Source organism: Erythrolamprus reginae, chromosome 1 (genome assembly GCF_031021105.1).
Source record: "Erythrolamprus reginae isolate rEryReg1 chromosome 1, rEryReg1.hap1, whole genome shotgun sequence".
Taxonomy (NCBI): domain Eukaryota; kingdom Metazoa; phylum Chordata; class Lepidosauria; order Squamata; family Dipsadidae; genus Erythrolamprus; species Erythrolamprus reginae.
The window spans coordinates 156,314,097-156,330,728 of record NC_091950.1 but is presented as its reverse complement, the minus strand read 5'-3'; the positions used below and the strand labels follow the sequence as shown (position 1 = coordinate 156,330,728).

Sequence of the window (16,632 nt, the reverse complement as noted above, 5' to 3'; positions counted from 1 at the left end):
ATATATAAATGATATGAATTTGATATCCACACAACTTACATTAAAAAGAGGTTTGAAGTGGCACACAAGGCAAGTTTGCTGACAATACAGTAGTCCCTCGCTTCACCTACTGCGGCTTCACTTCATCGCGGGTTTCTGAGGAAGTCGATTGACAGATTTAAACAGCCCGCCGAACTCGATCGGCAGGTTTTTCAAAAAAAAAATAATCTAAAATTGTAAATACTGTATTTAAATACTGTATCTAAAATAAATACTGTGTGGGAAGGGTTTATAAACACTTAAAACAATGAAAACTTACCAAACAATTACAATATAAATACTTAAATAAGTACTATCAGTCGATAAATTCCCCATCGCGGATTTCACCTATCGCGGCCAGGTCTGGAACGTAACACCAGCGATAGGTGAGGGACTACTGTATTACTTGAAATGATCCCAGATTTCTTTTCTTATTTCCCCACGCTGTTTCTCAAAATCTTACATCCCCAATTTGAAAATTCACTGAAATATCTTAATCTACAACAGAGGTGTCAAACTGGCAGCCCGCAGGCTGAATGCCTCACCCATAGGCCATACCCACCCCAGCTCCGCAAAGGCAAAAAAAGTCACAATGTGTTGTGATATGTCATGTAATGCCATCAAGTTTGATCTACAACAACCAAGATGTGCTCAACTGGCAAACAGTCATCATCATCATCTTCTTCTTCATCATCACTGAGCACCAGTGGCACAGTGATTAGTGTGCAGTACTGCAGGCTACACTTCTGCTGATCATTGGCTGCCAGCAGTTTTACAATTCAAATCTCACCAGGCTCAAGGTTGACTCAGCTTTCCATCCTTCCGAGATGGGTAAAATGAGGACCCTGATTGTTGGGGGCAATATGCTGGTTCTGTAAACCGCTTAGAGAGGGCTGTAAAAGCACTGCGAAGTGGCATATAAGTCTAAGTGCTATTGCTATCATCATCATGATTCATGTTCACAATCAATAATATAGGGAACGGGCTCAAATACTGAAATCCATTATTAAATAAATTATGATACTTATATAGCTGTTATTAGCATAACCCTAATTCATAATGACATCTAAAACAAATTCATCACACCCAGCAATACAATGATTTGATTTATACTGAAAAGAAAAGAGGGGGGGGGGGAAACACCTCTGGAGAACAAAATTACACTTGTAAGATATACGTGCTTCTCAAACCTAAAGGGTTTTGTTTGCTTGCTTGCTTGTTTATTTTTAAGCATCAAAATAACTAAATTATTAAAAAGGAGGGTGGGCAAAATGCTTCTCTGAAATTAAATCACATGTTTGATTCACGTTCACACGTCCAACTGTTATTAATGTCAAGCTGTAGTGAAGATACTCAAGAAAATCATTACCATTCAGAGCCACTAACAGCTATTAAATCTCCATCAATTCAACTTAACACAAGTGTACTTCAGGGCCTTTCCAGATGCAGCTCAGAAGCTCCTGCCTGACTTTATTCTATTGTCCTCTAAGCCACAAAAGAGCCCTTGGTCTTATAGACCTGATGTTCTTTTAAGGGATCTTTCCTTAATCAACAGATCCCTTTCTCTACCAATGGAGTAAAAAATGGTAAAGAGTTCTAGGATAACCTCAGCAAGTCAGCATGAAACAAAGGAGGGGAAAACAAAACCGTATTAACATTACCCTAACAAAGTTTTTCTTTCACATCTTGGAGGCAGGAAGGAAGGTGAGGAATATTTAATTTGGAGAAAAATAAGGCAAAGGAACTCCTAGACTCGTGACCACAATGGGGACTGAAACTTTCGTCACTAAGTCATTAGCACCCAATTTTACAAATTTTTAAGTGAATCACGCAATCCTAACTTCAGCCCAACTTCCCCCAGGGACTTTGCTTGATGGGAGCCAGCTGGGAAGGTTACAAAGGGGGTTGATGTGACCACGGGACTTTGGAACAGTTGTGAATACGTGGGGGGAGGGGGTTGCCCAACATCTGACTTTTGATCAGGGATGCTGCAACAACTGTTAAGTGTGACCATCAGTCCATAAGTTGGGGTTTTTTTCAGTGCAACCATAAATGAATAGTTGTAATTGGACAACTCCCTACAGATCTCATTTCAGCACAGAGAGCTCAGTTCTGATTCTGGGTTTGTGGGTATTGCTCATTTAAATCCTCAGGATTTCAATCAATGTTGGATGAACAGTGGAACTGCATCCATTGTTGTTGTTAGTTGCAAAGTTGTGTCTGACCCCCTGTGACCCCCTGGACAACATTCCTCCAGGCCTTCCTGTCTTCTATTATCCTCTGGAGTCCATTTAAGCTAACGCCTGCTGCTTCAGTGACTCCATCCAGCCACCTCATTCTCTGTCGTCCCTTTCTTCTTTTGCCCTCAATCTTTCCCAGCATTAGGCTCTTCTTCTTCCTTCTCATTAGGTGGCCAAAGTATTTGAGTTTCATCTTCAGGATCTGGCCTTCTAAATAGCAGTCAGGGTTGATTTCCTCTAGGACTGATCAGTTGGATCGCCTTGCAGTCCAAGGGACTCGCAGGAGTCTTCTTCAGCATTGCATTCATAGCCAATGCCTATAACATTCCAGATAGTTATCACCATCTAATGTGACCAAATGCAGGCCCACCATCAACTGGGCAATGGGTCCAAATCTGTTCCCTGCTCTGTATTCAGTAATTCAATGGATGGAACATGGGAAAGTCATTTCAGGTTAAGCAAAATAGGTTTCAGGTTTGGAAAGCACTTGGATGGGTGCCTGGCTGACCAGCCTTCTTAAGGAGTCTTGAACTTTAGAAATAAACCATGTAAGCAACTGATCTCCGAGTGCCATGATTTGCGGTTCCACAACCGAGCATCACACTATGCAGGTTCCGTCAGTATCAGATGACGGAACAAGTAGCCGGATTGTTTTTTGCAAATGTGCCATGCTGTTTGAGAATTCTAACTGCCATAGGCAGGGGTGGACAGCAGGCAGTACGGGGTGGAACGCAGTTCCACCGACGGAAATGAAGATCGTGCTCAGCTCCAGCTGATCAATGGCTGTCACTTCCTGGATTACTGATCTCGGTTCAGCTCTCCTTTTCTTCCCTGTTGCTGCTGCTACATCTGCGCTCCTTGCTTTTTTCCTCTTTCCTCCTTCCTAGCCTCGGACACGCTTCCCTCTCTCCTGCCTGGCTCCCCTCCAGCCTCACATGGCCACCTCCCACCTGAGGTGCAAGCAAACGGCGCGGGTGGAAGCGGTGCTGGCAGCATTTATGCTTTAGGCGGGGGGTGACCCAAGAAGGAGAGCGCGGGAAACGTGAAGCAAATTGTCACCCCAGCAAGCGACACTAGTAAGGTTGTACGTCGAGGACTTAACAGTTCACTTGAACGATGATGATCGTTCAAGCCACTCCCACCTGATCACATGTCCAGCAAGCCACTCCTACCCAGTCACATGACCATTAAGCCACACCCACAAAATAAGCCACATCCATAGTGTGACTGTAAAAATTTTGGCTGCCCATTACTGCCCAGAGTTCTAGTCACTTTGGGAGGACTCCTGCCCCAAGCTTGAGAAGCCAATGTTCCTGACTACAACTCTAAATGAAGACCAATTTCCAATAGCTGCATGATGGATGTAAATAATTATTTTATGTGGGAACTATTCAAATATTAATCGTGATAGAAATAAAAAAGGACTTGGCATTCAAAGGCAAATTGGTTTACATAGAGACTGGTTGTGCCTACAAAGGCATTTTGCTACCTATTTGTAAAATTTAAGAATATACATTCCTTTACTGATACCCTCTTTATTATTTATTTATTTGTTTGTTTGCTTGTTTGTTTATTTGTCTAATTTATATGCCACCCAACTCCATAAGGACTCTGGGCAACTTACTTGGGGCCAGATCTAGATGATACTTCATTTGATCAACAGCCCCAGGCCTGCTGGAAAAGCCAGGTCTTTACAGCTTTCCCGAAGGCAAGTAGGGTGGGTGAAGTACAGATCTCAGGTGGTAGCTGGTTCCAGAAAGCCAGAGCCACTACAGAAAAGGCCCTTCCCTGTGATCCTGCCAGCCAACATTGTTTAGCTGACGGGACCCAGAGAAGGCCAACTCCTTAGGTCCTTATTGGTTGCTGGGAGCTGTGTGGTTTATCCCAAAATAAGACATCCCCTGATAATAAGCCCAAATGTACTTTTGAGTGCATGGTAATAAGACCAAACGCTAAGTTCAAGGTTCAAAAAAATATAAGACAAGGTCTTATTTTTAGAGAAACACAGTATATAATTGCCTACTCTCTTTTATTTCTACCTGGCATAAAGATAATGACTCATCACTGTTTCAAAGCCAAAGAGCCAGCACTGTCCAAAGATGTCCCCATGGTCATGTGGCCAATGTGACTAAACACCAAAGGCGCATGGACACCAAAGGTTGTCCTTATTTTTCTACTTGCATTTATTACGCAATTTCAAACTGCTAGATTTGCAGAAGCTGGGACAAGTAATGGGAGCTAACTCCATTCTGTGGCGCTAGGGATTCAAACCGCCAAACTGCTGACTTTTCTGATCGACAAGCTCAACGTCTTAGCCACTGAGCCACCTCATCACTGCTACCTGGCATGATGCACCATAATTTTTTTTAAAAAGAGGGGGGTTGTTGATAGAACATTATGGTAGTCTAGAAATACATTAAAAAGCCAACAACCAAAGCACCTCTGATAGTATAAGCAAAATCTGCTGAGACAAACTAATTTAGATGATTATTTGATTACTAGCATTGGGTGTGAGACAACCAGGAAATACTTAAATAGTGCACTAATCTGAGAAGCTGAAAAAATATTGAAGAAGATGATAGCCATTATAACTACATGGCCTTGTCCACATTATCACCAGAAAACAACTAAAAGGACCCTTTTTTTAAACTTCTGATATGGTGAATGTTGTATACATTAGAAGTTCTCTGACTAATATCAGTTATCTGTGATGTCTATTTTCAGAATTCCATTTAATAGACATGCCAGAGATTAATCCAAAAATTTTAGCAAAGAAGACACATATTCTGTCATTCAACTGAGCCTGTTTTTCTTTTCTGAGTACTCTGCCCAGTCAGTCAGGCTCATCCTGAAATCTTCCTTAACTTCCTCAAAGAATCTTTTTAAAATATCAAGCAAACAAACTTCATGCCGCCTTAGACATTTCCTTTCATGTATCTCCAGAAAATGATAATTGAAGATAAGCTATTTCTTGATTGCATTTTCCACTAACAGGCAGCCTTAATGTTCCATTTTAAAAAGAAAGAAGAATAAAACTATTGTTACAACCATGTTAAAGACTTGATGGCATGTGAATGTAAAAATCCCACGCAAATGCTGAGGACAGAAAAAGTATATGTAAGAAATTCAGTCAATAAGCAGCAAATGTGGCCATCAGCATTCACCAGGTTAGTACCAGTGTGTGTGTGCACACACAGAAACAACACACACCTATTTTCATATATTCATCAACTTTCTCTTGGATAGTCAGCAAATTTAACTGAGCAAATTTAACAAGCAGCCACAAGTTATTGGGGGATCAAGTAAAAGTACTTTGTCCTACAAAGGTATCCACAGGCCAATGAGAAAATGTGGTTATTTGGGGGATGTTATCTGAAGTTAATAGAAGATAAGCATCTTACATGTGCTAAATTCAGTTTTCCACTCTCCTGCCAGACAGGCACACAAAAGAAATAAAACAGAAGGCTTAAGAATAACTACTGTTCAGTGTCTTAGAAATCAAGTATGACTGAATCATAAAGAGGGAACAGTTCAAATGATTCCGCCTCTCCCCCCCCCCCTCCCCGACACATAAGTTGCTTGAAAGAAAACCTAGAAGCATAATTGGTCTGGAAGCCCCATTTAATTACAGGGTTCGGGTCCAACTGGGAAAGGAAAAGAACTGCATTTTAACCGCACCACCTGAGATCATCCAGATACTGAAACTATTTGCAAGTTTGACAAAAACATTTGCATCATAAAACGCGCCAAGGCAGCGGCCAGCCGAGGGGGCCGAGGCAAGGCAGATGTGGAATGTGCAAAGATCAGGGCACTAAAACAATTGGGGCTGTAAATAAGGACTAGTAATCAGCAATCATTGCAACTCGGGGGCTTTAAATGCCAGGCAATTAATGGGCTTCGTTTCTACTGAAAGGAAATACTTTATCATAAGCTATCCTGTGAGCAGCCAAGAAGAGCCTTGCATCTAACCCTCACAAAGGTATGAAAAGAGGGAGAAAAAGCATTGATAATTGGGCTTTCTGTCCAGTCACGCACATTACACAAACTTTCTCCCTCTGAACCATTAGGAGCACAGCTGTTTCCTGCACTTTCTACTGTATGTCTTACAGTAGAGGGCACAATGAGAGAGAGGGAGAGGGAGGGTTTCTGTGGCGAAAAGGTGGGAAGGGGCGCCGGAGGGGAAGGCAGAATTCAACCTAGTGCTAAAAGTTCCTTTGATTTCGCTGTTGTTTTTGGTTCATTAAATTTTCCACAGATTTGCAGAGAAGAAAAAAACATGATCAATAAACCCTGACAAAAGCGAACGTGTGAAAAAGGCAAGAGAAAGGCAAAGGGGGAGATAAAAGGGAGATCCTGATTTCAGAGCCAGATGACCAGAGCTTTGGGGCTGCTGAAGAATTTGAATAGGCCATCATTTCTTTACAGCTTTTCACTTTCTTTCTCCCCCTGACTGTTGGAACTCTTCAGTCAATACAATAGTAAATGCACTAAAACTGGTTTTCTTATGCTAATGAATGGGATCGGGCACTCAGAGTTAAAACACACTTCCCACCAATATGTGTTCTTTTTTCTCCTTTTTTTAAAAAAAAAATACATTAACCTATTCAAGTTAACCCAAAACTTCAGAGCCTGCTTAAAGCTTGGCCTCCCCCATGCACAAAATTAATGTGGGTTCTGTTCCCACCTACTCTTTTTAAGCAGCAAAGGGGCAGAAAAAGTCTTCAATCAGGGTAAGGTTTCTTTTAAAAGCCTTTCAGATGAGAGAAATGAAGACTGAAAAGGAAGGAACTGAAAATCAGCATCTAGAATTTTAGCCTGTCTTATTTCATTCAAACACTGAATGGAACTAAGTAAGAGTCATACTAATAACAGGAATAACAATACTTTGTAATTCGTTTCAAGGGAAAAATCTATACTGTGTTTCTGTAAATCTCTGCGAGTTCTGGCCCTGTGATTCGGGATAGCCACCAGAAACTAAATTTCATAAACATTCTTCAAGGTTTAAATAAATGGTTTCACTCAGTTATGCCTCCACAAAACTCCTGGATAAAATATATATGTATCATCTTCAAGTACAATACTGAGAGTCATTGCTATAGCTACCCTATATTTAGAGTGATTCACTTTATGGAATATTCCAAATTACTTATCTCCTTTGGTGTTTTATCTTTAAGTGCCATTTTTAAATAAGAATTTTGTTCTCTTTATGGCTTTGTGTGTTAAAGATGTGATTGACCCTAAAGGGTTTACCTTCAAAATGTTAACAAATAAAGTCCAATTCTTTTCCATAGTCACCCTAATGTTGAGGATATGTCAAACACTTTTCAAGCAAATTAACACAAAGCAATCTACTTCATTCACACACAAAAAAATCCAGATAGCCCAACCCCGCAGCTTACAAGCAAACATTTGCAGCCCGGTTAAGTGTCAGAGAAGGCTTGGAGCCATAATTAGATAATAACCACATTTTTTAAAAAAAGAAGTGGCATTCAAAATAAGCTCTTTTTTTAACCTAGTCCTTCAAAACTCTTTTGGTAAGATGGTGAAGTGTGCTCAGTCTAAGGAAAGCAACGGTTGGGTATTTGCTACACAAATACACAGAGACAGTTTTGGAAAGCTGCTTTGCTGCATTTGCTTTCTTTGCTAATCTGTCCTGGAAACTCTGTTGTGAACAAGGCACTTCTGAGAATACAAAAAGCTTGAAGGATTTGTGTATCTTTCAGGACACAGTGCAAACAACTGGCTTACAGTAGGCCACCAGAAGTTGAGCGAGCAAGCTTAGCAACATTTATTCAGCTTTTATAAATGCTTTGGATGTCTCTAGAAGAGATTGTTCTGCTAGGAGGAGTTGTCCCTTAAAAAGTATATATGTTCAAAGCTATTTTTTTCCTTCAAAAGCCAAAATAGTCTATGCTGTAAATGAAACGGAAAACTCTTGATATATATATTAATGTGGCTAAGGAAAGTTTGTAATTAATCATCACGTCTAAATTCTTCCCCTATCCTGCAACTCTAGAGGAGCCGCCACGGCAAGTTATAAAATAAGTAATTTAAAAATAAAAATGCATTACATTTTGCATAGGTGTATTTCTTGAGATGCAATGCAATGAGTACTTGACAGAGAACTGCCTGTGCAGTCAACAATTGTTTTTTTTTTACCTTGTGTGAAAGTTAATATGAATGAATGATAAAGTTGATGACTCCTTCCCATTTGCTCCAAATACAAGCTTTTGATCAACAGATGATACTTCAGGAAAAAAGGGGTTATGCTGCAGCACCTCAAGATACTTTTAAAGACTATGCTAAACGCACAATACGATTCCTCCACTGTCCACTTCTTTACCGGGTTTTTTTAGGGGGGTGTAAATATTCAGCTTGCTTTTACAGAATTCTCATCCTGCACTAGCTGTATACTACGTTGTGTCAGGTTTATAAGAATTCCAAAAATAAAACTTCTGCATATAGACTAGCACTGTTAGATGCATCATGCATCAATTAATCACTCTAACCTAAGGCAGGAGAACCTAATAGGAGAAAAGAGAAAAACAACAACAGGAAAGGGCCTGAATATTTTGCCTTATTTCTTAAGTGAACATAACTGCATGCAAACATCACTTATATATGTACTGAGTTACCTCCACCTATATCCCCTCCTGGATGTTAAGAAAGAAGGGTATGAAAAAGGAAGCTGTATTTTCTTTTGCAAAACAGTTAACATTTTTAGGCATTTCAAAGTGATGCATTTAAGTCTACAAGTGGATTCAGAATCAAATTATTCTTTTACCACACCCACATTTTCAAAGATTATCTCTTTTAGAAAAGCCACACCACAGAATGAAAAAAGCCACTAAAGAGAAAACAGTGATTATCAGATAGAAGAAACAGTTCTATCTTCCAAAAATTATGGGAAGCCTTTCTAAAGCCTTTAGAAAGATTATACATGTATAGTCCCTGCAATTTTCTTGGTAAGGTTTTTGGAAAGTTGCCTTATGCTTAATTGTCCCACAAAATGTTCCACTAAGAGTAATTTCCTTGAGAGACAAGCATGAGAGGAAAGACCATACCGGATGGGATATTATATTGTAGCTGTCATTTATTTTGAGGGTAAGTCAAAGGCAGGTGTTGTCACCAATTCCTAGCATATGGGGGGGTTGGAAATCACTTTAGGCAAACTTTAAAAACTACACGCACAAACACAAGAGTTAGACACACTGGTGTGTAAACTATGTGCAATGAACATTTGCAGCTAGGAAAACCTCTGATATCTGTAAAAAGTTATTTTCCAAGTGAAGGAAAATAATGTGATTTCCTTTACACACACACACACAAAAGTAAATTTGCTTTATCTTCAGCCTGGTACACAGAAAATCACAAAAAAGGGATTCACTTAAATCTAAGGGAGCTAGAGCAAACAGATGAGATCCATGCAGCTTTGCAAGAAATCAGTTTTTCCCCTTTCTGTATATTTTGGATTTTAGCATTTATTTACTCTATCCTTTTGGCACAGGGTCCAATGGACATGCCAATACAATATTTGTTTAAATACTATTTTATGCAGCAGGCAAGAGAAACGTTTACTTTTGAATTCTTGGCCATCCCCCGAGACCCAATTGCATGAAAAAAGAGAGTAATTTTTACAACTGCTCTTTTTATTGGCAACAGTCAATAGTACACAAACTTCAAAACCCAAAGCTTCAAAAGTGTACCCAGACCCGGTATTTTAGAAACTATGTAAAATAAAAGAAACCAACATAAACTGAACGTGTTAAGGATTTAAAAGATGAAACCTCATAGATTTCAATCTATGCTAGTGGTTCATTTCTCTATTCTGTAATAACTGCCAAACTTTACCTAAACTCAATTTTATTATGTTAAACACATTCTGAATGGTTGCCAAGTTGCTGTCTCTTATGCTTGTTAGAAAGAAATGCTCATGGGGGGGGGGGGGCGGGCGGGGGGGGGATATTGGACTTACTGATGAGTAATCATAAACATAAAATCAATGATAAGGGGTGGTGTAGTTTATCAGAATACTGTACTGTATATATATTCTGTGTGTGTGTGTCTGTATGTTAGACTTCCCATTCAAGTGCAAAAGAATCTTTCCAACTTCTTAAGATTTAAGCTTGTTTTTATTTTTCTGTTATGTAACTTTGTCCAACACAGTTAGTTTTGTGTCCTTTATGATGAAAGGTGACCAATGGTGTGGTCCTTGCAAGCCACAGTGTGTAGATGAGATAAATTTAATGAGAAACTAAAAACTTTACATCACCAGATGTTCTCCCCACTTAAACCAGCCCAAAACGTCTCAGCATCACTCTCCTCACACAACTTTTACAAAGCCCGCAGCTGTCCTCCAAACCTCAGCTCCCTAGAGAAGAAGGAAAGGTACAAGAGGCCCCTGGCTATTATTCAACAAATTCTTTTTGCGGGTGCTGACCGCTAAGAGTTTCCAATCTCGGCTGACTTCTTAAGTTAAAATAAAGACCAAGCCTAACTGCGCCTCAAGCAACCCTTGGAGCCAAAAAGTGTGTAGTTCCACAGGGACTGGATGTTTCTAAACAGGGGAACCCTAGCAAATGACAGCAATGGAGCCCGGGTGCGTTGAGCACCAGATGAGTTCCTTCTCTTTGCAAGACTTTTTGGGCCCCAGGTGGGAGTAGTGGGGAGAGGGAGAGAGAGACAGAGAGAAAGAAAGAGACAGAGAGAGAAAGACAGAGAAAGAGAGACAGAAAGAGAAAGAGTGACACAGAGAGAGTCAGAGAAAGAGAGAGTGACAGACAGACAGAGACAAAGAAAGAGAGAGAGACAGAGAAGGAGTGACAGAAAGACAGAGACAAAGAAAGAGAGAGAGAGAGAGAGAAGGACCGACAGAGAGAGAGAGAGAGAGAGACGAGAGAGAACGAATCCCCCTTTGCTCTTCAAACCCTTAATAGGATTGGCGCCCAGTTCGCTCCACGCCGCTCCCCGACACACGCGGATCAAGTTGCAGAGGTGGATGGTTGAAATTCCTTCGCAAATATACTTGCTGAAAGATAGCTTCGGGGACCGGGGAAGGATGGGATGGCGGGGAAGGGGGGGTAGTGGTGGTAAGAAAACGTCGCAGCTGGGAGACTAGTGCGCGGAGTTAACTCGTATCAAGAGCGCCCTCCCTTCCTCCCTCTCTCTCCCATTCCCCCCCCCCCCCAAGGGAATAAGCCCTACAGAAACTTCGGCCACGTTCTCTCTCTAGTCTCTGGAAAGCTACAAAAATAAACCCCGCGTTGCAAAAAAGAAGAGCCTGTCAGGCTGTTACATCACAGTGCCACGAGGTTTAGCGCCGCTGCCGCCTCAGATCGCCTCACGCAACTTCAGAGAAGCAGCATCCCAAGCAGGGAGCAGCGCGCGCTCGCACGGGGCGCGCGTATACACGCATCCCTCCAACTCGGTCCAAAGTATCCGGAAAATTGAGTCTCAGGGGCAGCCAAAGAGCGGGACGACACCCCCCCCCCCCACACACACACAGGCCCCATTCCCGAAGCAAAAAAAAAAACCTGGGCCAAGACCAAGAGAGGAGAGCAGACGGAGCCGACTCGAGTCTTTGGTTTCCCCGAATGTTTCCCCCTCGAAACGGCCTGAGGGACAAGCCGAGCTCTCTACCTGAGGGCGTTTCGAGGGGGAAACCTGCCCGCCAAGGGGACGGAAGCCGCGGAAACCTCTGCCCCCCACCCCCACTGCTGAAGGCCGGCGGGACGGGGGGGAGGATTCTCCCTTCGCTCGGCTTCATATTACGGCCGGGTCGGGCCTAGCCGGTTCACGCACGCAAGCACACACTTCCCCTCTTTTGCCCCCCCCCCCCCCCCAGCTAGCTCGGTCTCTTTCGGCTGCAGCGGAGCAAGCCAGGAGCGGCCGCTAAGTTTTCTTTTTTTGGGGGGGGGGAGCTTCTTTCTCTCCTCTCTGCAACCTCTCCTTGCGTGCGGGGATGGGGGGCGTCCCAACCCCTTCCCCCCCTTTCTGTCACACCCACCCGAGAAGAGGAGGAGGCGGAGGAGGCGGGAAAACGCGTTTCTCCCCCCCCCCCCCCGGTCCACGATCCTCTGGAGAAAGGCGAGGAATCTCCACTCGGGGAAGCCCCCCACCCTCCCTTTGAGAAATGCCCAAACGTCGCGATGGAGAACCCCAGCGCCCCCCGCCCCTTAAAAAAAAGAAGTCACGAGCGGCTCTGCCAACTTTACCCCCGAAGAGAAGTTTTTTTTTCAGGCGGCCAGAGGCTGTTCGGGCTCCAAAGCGGGACGGCCAGCCCGGCTCCCCATCGTCCACTTCAAGAGGGCGCGGAAAGAGCGAGCGGAGTTTCGCTGGCCGGGCTTCCTTTTTGTGTGTGTGTGCGTGTCCTCTTATTTTTTTTTGTTTGAAAGAAAGGCGAAGTCGCTGGAGCTGCTGCTGCTGCTGCCGGCCCTTCCCGACGCTCGCGCGGATTCTTTTCCCTTCTTTTCTCCCGCTCCGAGGCTCATTGATGATCGCCGGGGGGAAAAGGAGGAGGGGGAGAGAGAAGAAGGGGGGCCGGGCGGCCGGGAGAGTTTTTAAAAAAGTGTCGAGCGCCCCTGCTGCCGGCGTATTTCTGCCCTTCTGCCATCCATCATCCTTGCGTAGGACATCAATACACGCACGCTCGGCGGGGGGGGGAGCGAATTAAGGCAGACGGAAAGGAGGAGGAGGAGAGGGCGAGTCCAATTGAGGAAAGTTCAAAAAAAAGAACCCAAGAGAAGAAAAGGAGGGGAGGAGGAAAAAACTCTCTTTCCCTCTCTCTCTCTCCCAACTTTTGAAACAACCCAGTTGGGGTTTGGTTAACTCAAGTCAGGTGATCTCCGGAACCCAAATCCATTGACTGATCTGTTTTCATTCTAAATCCGCAGGCGGCTGCTGCTCCTCCTCCTCCTCCCCGCCCTGAAGTCAACTGCACCATTAGTTCTTCCAGAGAGGCCGGCCCTTTCCTCGCATACCGGAGGGGAGAGGAGGTGCCGCGAGTGGGGGGAAGAGGCGGTAGAAAAAGGAGCCGGCGCGCAGCGGGAATTAAGCATCTCGGATTCCGCTTGGAAGAACAAGAAGATTCCCCCATGAACGGGTCTCTCTCTCCCCCTCCCTCCCTCCCTCTCTCTCTCTCTCTCTCTCACACACACACACACACCAAACTTTGGCCAAGGCAGAGGGGAATTAAGCATCTCCACGCTTCGAAGATCAACAAGATTCCCCCTAGAAACTGGTCTCTCTCTCTCTCTCTCTCTCTCACACACACACACACTAAACTTTGGCCAAGGCAGGGGGGAATTAAGCACCTCCATGCTTCAAAGATCAAGAAGGTTCCCCCCTAGAAATTAGTCTCAGTCTCTCTCTCTCTCTCTCTCTCTCTCTCTCTCTCACTCACTCACTCACTCACTCACTCACTCTCTCACACACACACACACTAAACTTCGGCCAAGGCCCAGGTCACTTGGGCAGCCAGCCAAGCAAAATGCTGTTCCTGAGTTTGAAGGAGCCAACAAAGGAATTTCTGGCCAGAAGTTCTTGAGAAGAATCCCATCTTCCCAACTCTCACTGATTTAGTTTTGGGACAAATCCCTGTTGACCTCCCTGATTGGGATGTAGTTTCCTTTGTGGCTTAGGATTCCATCAGTGGCAACTTCTTTTCTTTAAAAGAGTTGCCAGGAGGAGGCCTTGTTTGATGGCCTGCTCTGAGTTGTGTATGCCTTTATTTTAAGTTTGGGAGTGCTAGAGGAAAAGAATAAGGAGGGAAATGAATAGGAAAAGTTTACCCTCAAAACTTTCTGTTAGTACTATGTACAAGACAGTTGGGTTTGCAATATATAAACAAGCTAACAATGAATGTTTGTATCTCCAGACCCCGTTTAGAGCCCACTGGGTTGGCCTTCTGCAGGTCCCATTGACTAAGCAATGTTGGCTGGTGGAGCCGCGGGGAACGGCCTTCTCTGTGGCAGCACCGGCTCTCTAAAACCAACTACCACCACCACCTCGAGATCCGTACTGCCCCCATCCAGAAAGCCTTGAAAACCTGGCTTTGCGGGCAGGCCTGGGGGCCATGAGCAATCAACACTCTTTAATTCTGGCCACAGTAAGATTGCATGATATGATATGTCTGTATTAATGGGATTTTAAACTGTTTCTTACATTATTTTTATTGTTGTAAATCACCCGGATTGGGTGGCATACAAAATTTATTTATTTATTTATTTATTTATTTATTTATTTTGTCCAATACATAATACACATTGAAAAGAAAGATATGTAATAATATAAGTAAAGAAAAGAATAGAAGAAAAGATATAAAAGCATAGATGAACATATTTGAAAGGAAGAAAAGATAAATGAGATAAGGAGAGACAATTGGATAGGGGACGGAAGGCACACTGGTGCACTTATGCACGCCCCTTACTGACCTCTAAGGAACCTGGAGAGGTCAATCGTGGATAGTCTAAGGGAAAAATGTTTGGGGTTAGAGGTTGACACTACTGAGTCAGGTAATGAGTTCCACGCTTCGACAACTTGGTTGCTGAAGTCAAATTTTTTACAGTCAAGTTTGGAGCGGTTAATATTAAGTTTGAATCTGTTGCGTGCTCTTGTGTTGCTGCGATTGAAGCTGAAATAGTCATTGACAGGTAGAACGTTGCAGCATATGATCTTGTGGGCAATACGTAGATCGTGTTTTAGGCGACGTAGTTCTAAGCTTTCTAGATCTAGGATTGATAGTCTGCTTTCGTAGGGTATTCTGTTTCGAGTGGAGGAGTGAAGGGCTCTTCTGGTGAAGTATCTTTGGACATTTTCAAGGGTGTTGATGTCCGAGATGTGGTATGGGTTCCAGACAGATGAACTGTATTCAAGGATGGGTCTGGCAAAAGTTTTGTAGGCTCTGGTGAGTAGCGTGAGATTGCCAGAGCAGAAGCTGCGTAGGATGAGGTTAACAACTCTAGAAGCCTTTTTGGCGATATTGTTGCAATGGGCTTTCGCACTTAGATCATTTGATATTAGTATTCCAAGGTCTTTTACTGAGTGGGGGTTGGCTGTGAGATTTTGTTTATTCAGTTTATATATGAGGTTCGGATTCTTTTTGCCGATGTGGAGGGTAGAACATTTGCTGGTTGATATTTGAAGTTGCCATGTGCTAGACCAATGTGAGATAAAGTCGAGGTCTTTTTGGAGAGTAGATGTGTTGTCCGTGGTGTTGAAAAGTTTTACATCGTGAATGAATGAATGAATGAATGAAGTACTATAGCTTTAAGAAGTAATATTGCAAATTGCCATAAGAGGGAGCCAGAAAGCATGATGCTGTCTCTGCTCTCTCTGTTCTTTCTGCTGAATAACTGTGACTGATGTAGTAAACTCTGTGTGTTTGATGTTAGTTTTGATGTATTTGTAAGTTGTAGCGTATGTCTGATATGTAAGACAAAGACAGGCTTGTAATATTATTATTATGTTGACTGCTATTTCTAAAGTAAACACCATTTTATACACTTTAATGTATCTCTCTTGTATGACTGAATAATTACTCCTATCTCCTGGATATCTGCTGGAATCCCACATTTCCTCTGTTCATGTCCTTGATAACTCAAGGATTCTATACACTCCTTAACACTTTCACATACCGATGTCTATGGAGATAGTTGTCCAGGTCACGGTTGTCCCAGGGGTGCTTTTTTCAAGAGGCAATTGGGCTTTCTGGTTTTTCTTGAAAAATGTTTGACTTCTCATCCATTCTTCTTCTCATATAGAGATTAAATTTTTTCTTCCCCTTGTAACAGATGTTTTGGTCTTGTCAACTGCCATGGGTCCAAATGCAGTTGACAATGTGTCAAATTAATAAATAAAAATGCATCAATCAATAAAGATTTCTGTCTCATTATACAGTTGAATGATTAATATTTAAATCAGTTGACTTAACAGTAAGTGGATTATTTTGTCCCTTGCCAGCCTGAGTTCAAGCCAGGGCACACTACTGAAACAGCATTGTTCACGCTTGTCAGTGACCTCTGGAGGGTTCAGGATGGAGGTGAAACAACTCTTTGGATCATTCTGGACTTCTCTTAGGCCGTTTTGGAGGAAAGGATTGATTGAGCCCTAGGCCACTTGCAAGGCCTCTACTTTTTAGCTTCTTCACGAAACCATCCAGTATGGGGACCAGTAACATCTGACGATAACCCAGTTACCGTATTTTTTGGAGTATAAGACATAACTTTTTCCTCCCCAAAAGAGGCTGATAGTTTAGCTGTCTCTTATATTCTAAATGTAGCTTTTTTTCCCCAGCCCTAACCAGCTGCTAACGATCTTCCCAGCTCTTACCTTGCAGGCTGTCTGCGAAGAATGTTTTCCAAGTCTTTGCAGGGTT

At 42.9% G+C, this 16,632-nt stretch overlaps 1 protein-coding gene across 1 annotated transcript in view; it reads right to left on the bottom strand.

The window, feature by feature from the left end:
• GLI2 (GLI family zinc finger 2) overlaps positions 1-12,890 on the bottom strand; it is a 338,725-nt gene extending 325,835 nt beyond the window's left edge. The window contains exon 1 of the mRNA XM_070730027.1: positions 12,473-12,890. The gene's annotated coding sequence lies outside the window, so the exon portion shown is untranslated. The remainder of the gene's footprint in view (positions 1-12,472) is intronic.
• Between the last annotated feature and the right edge of the window lie 3,742 nt (positions 12,891-16,632).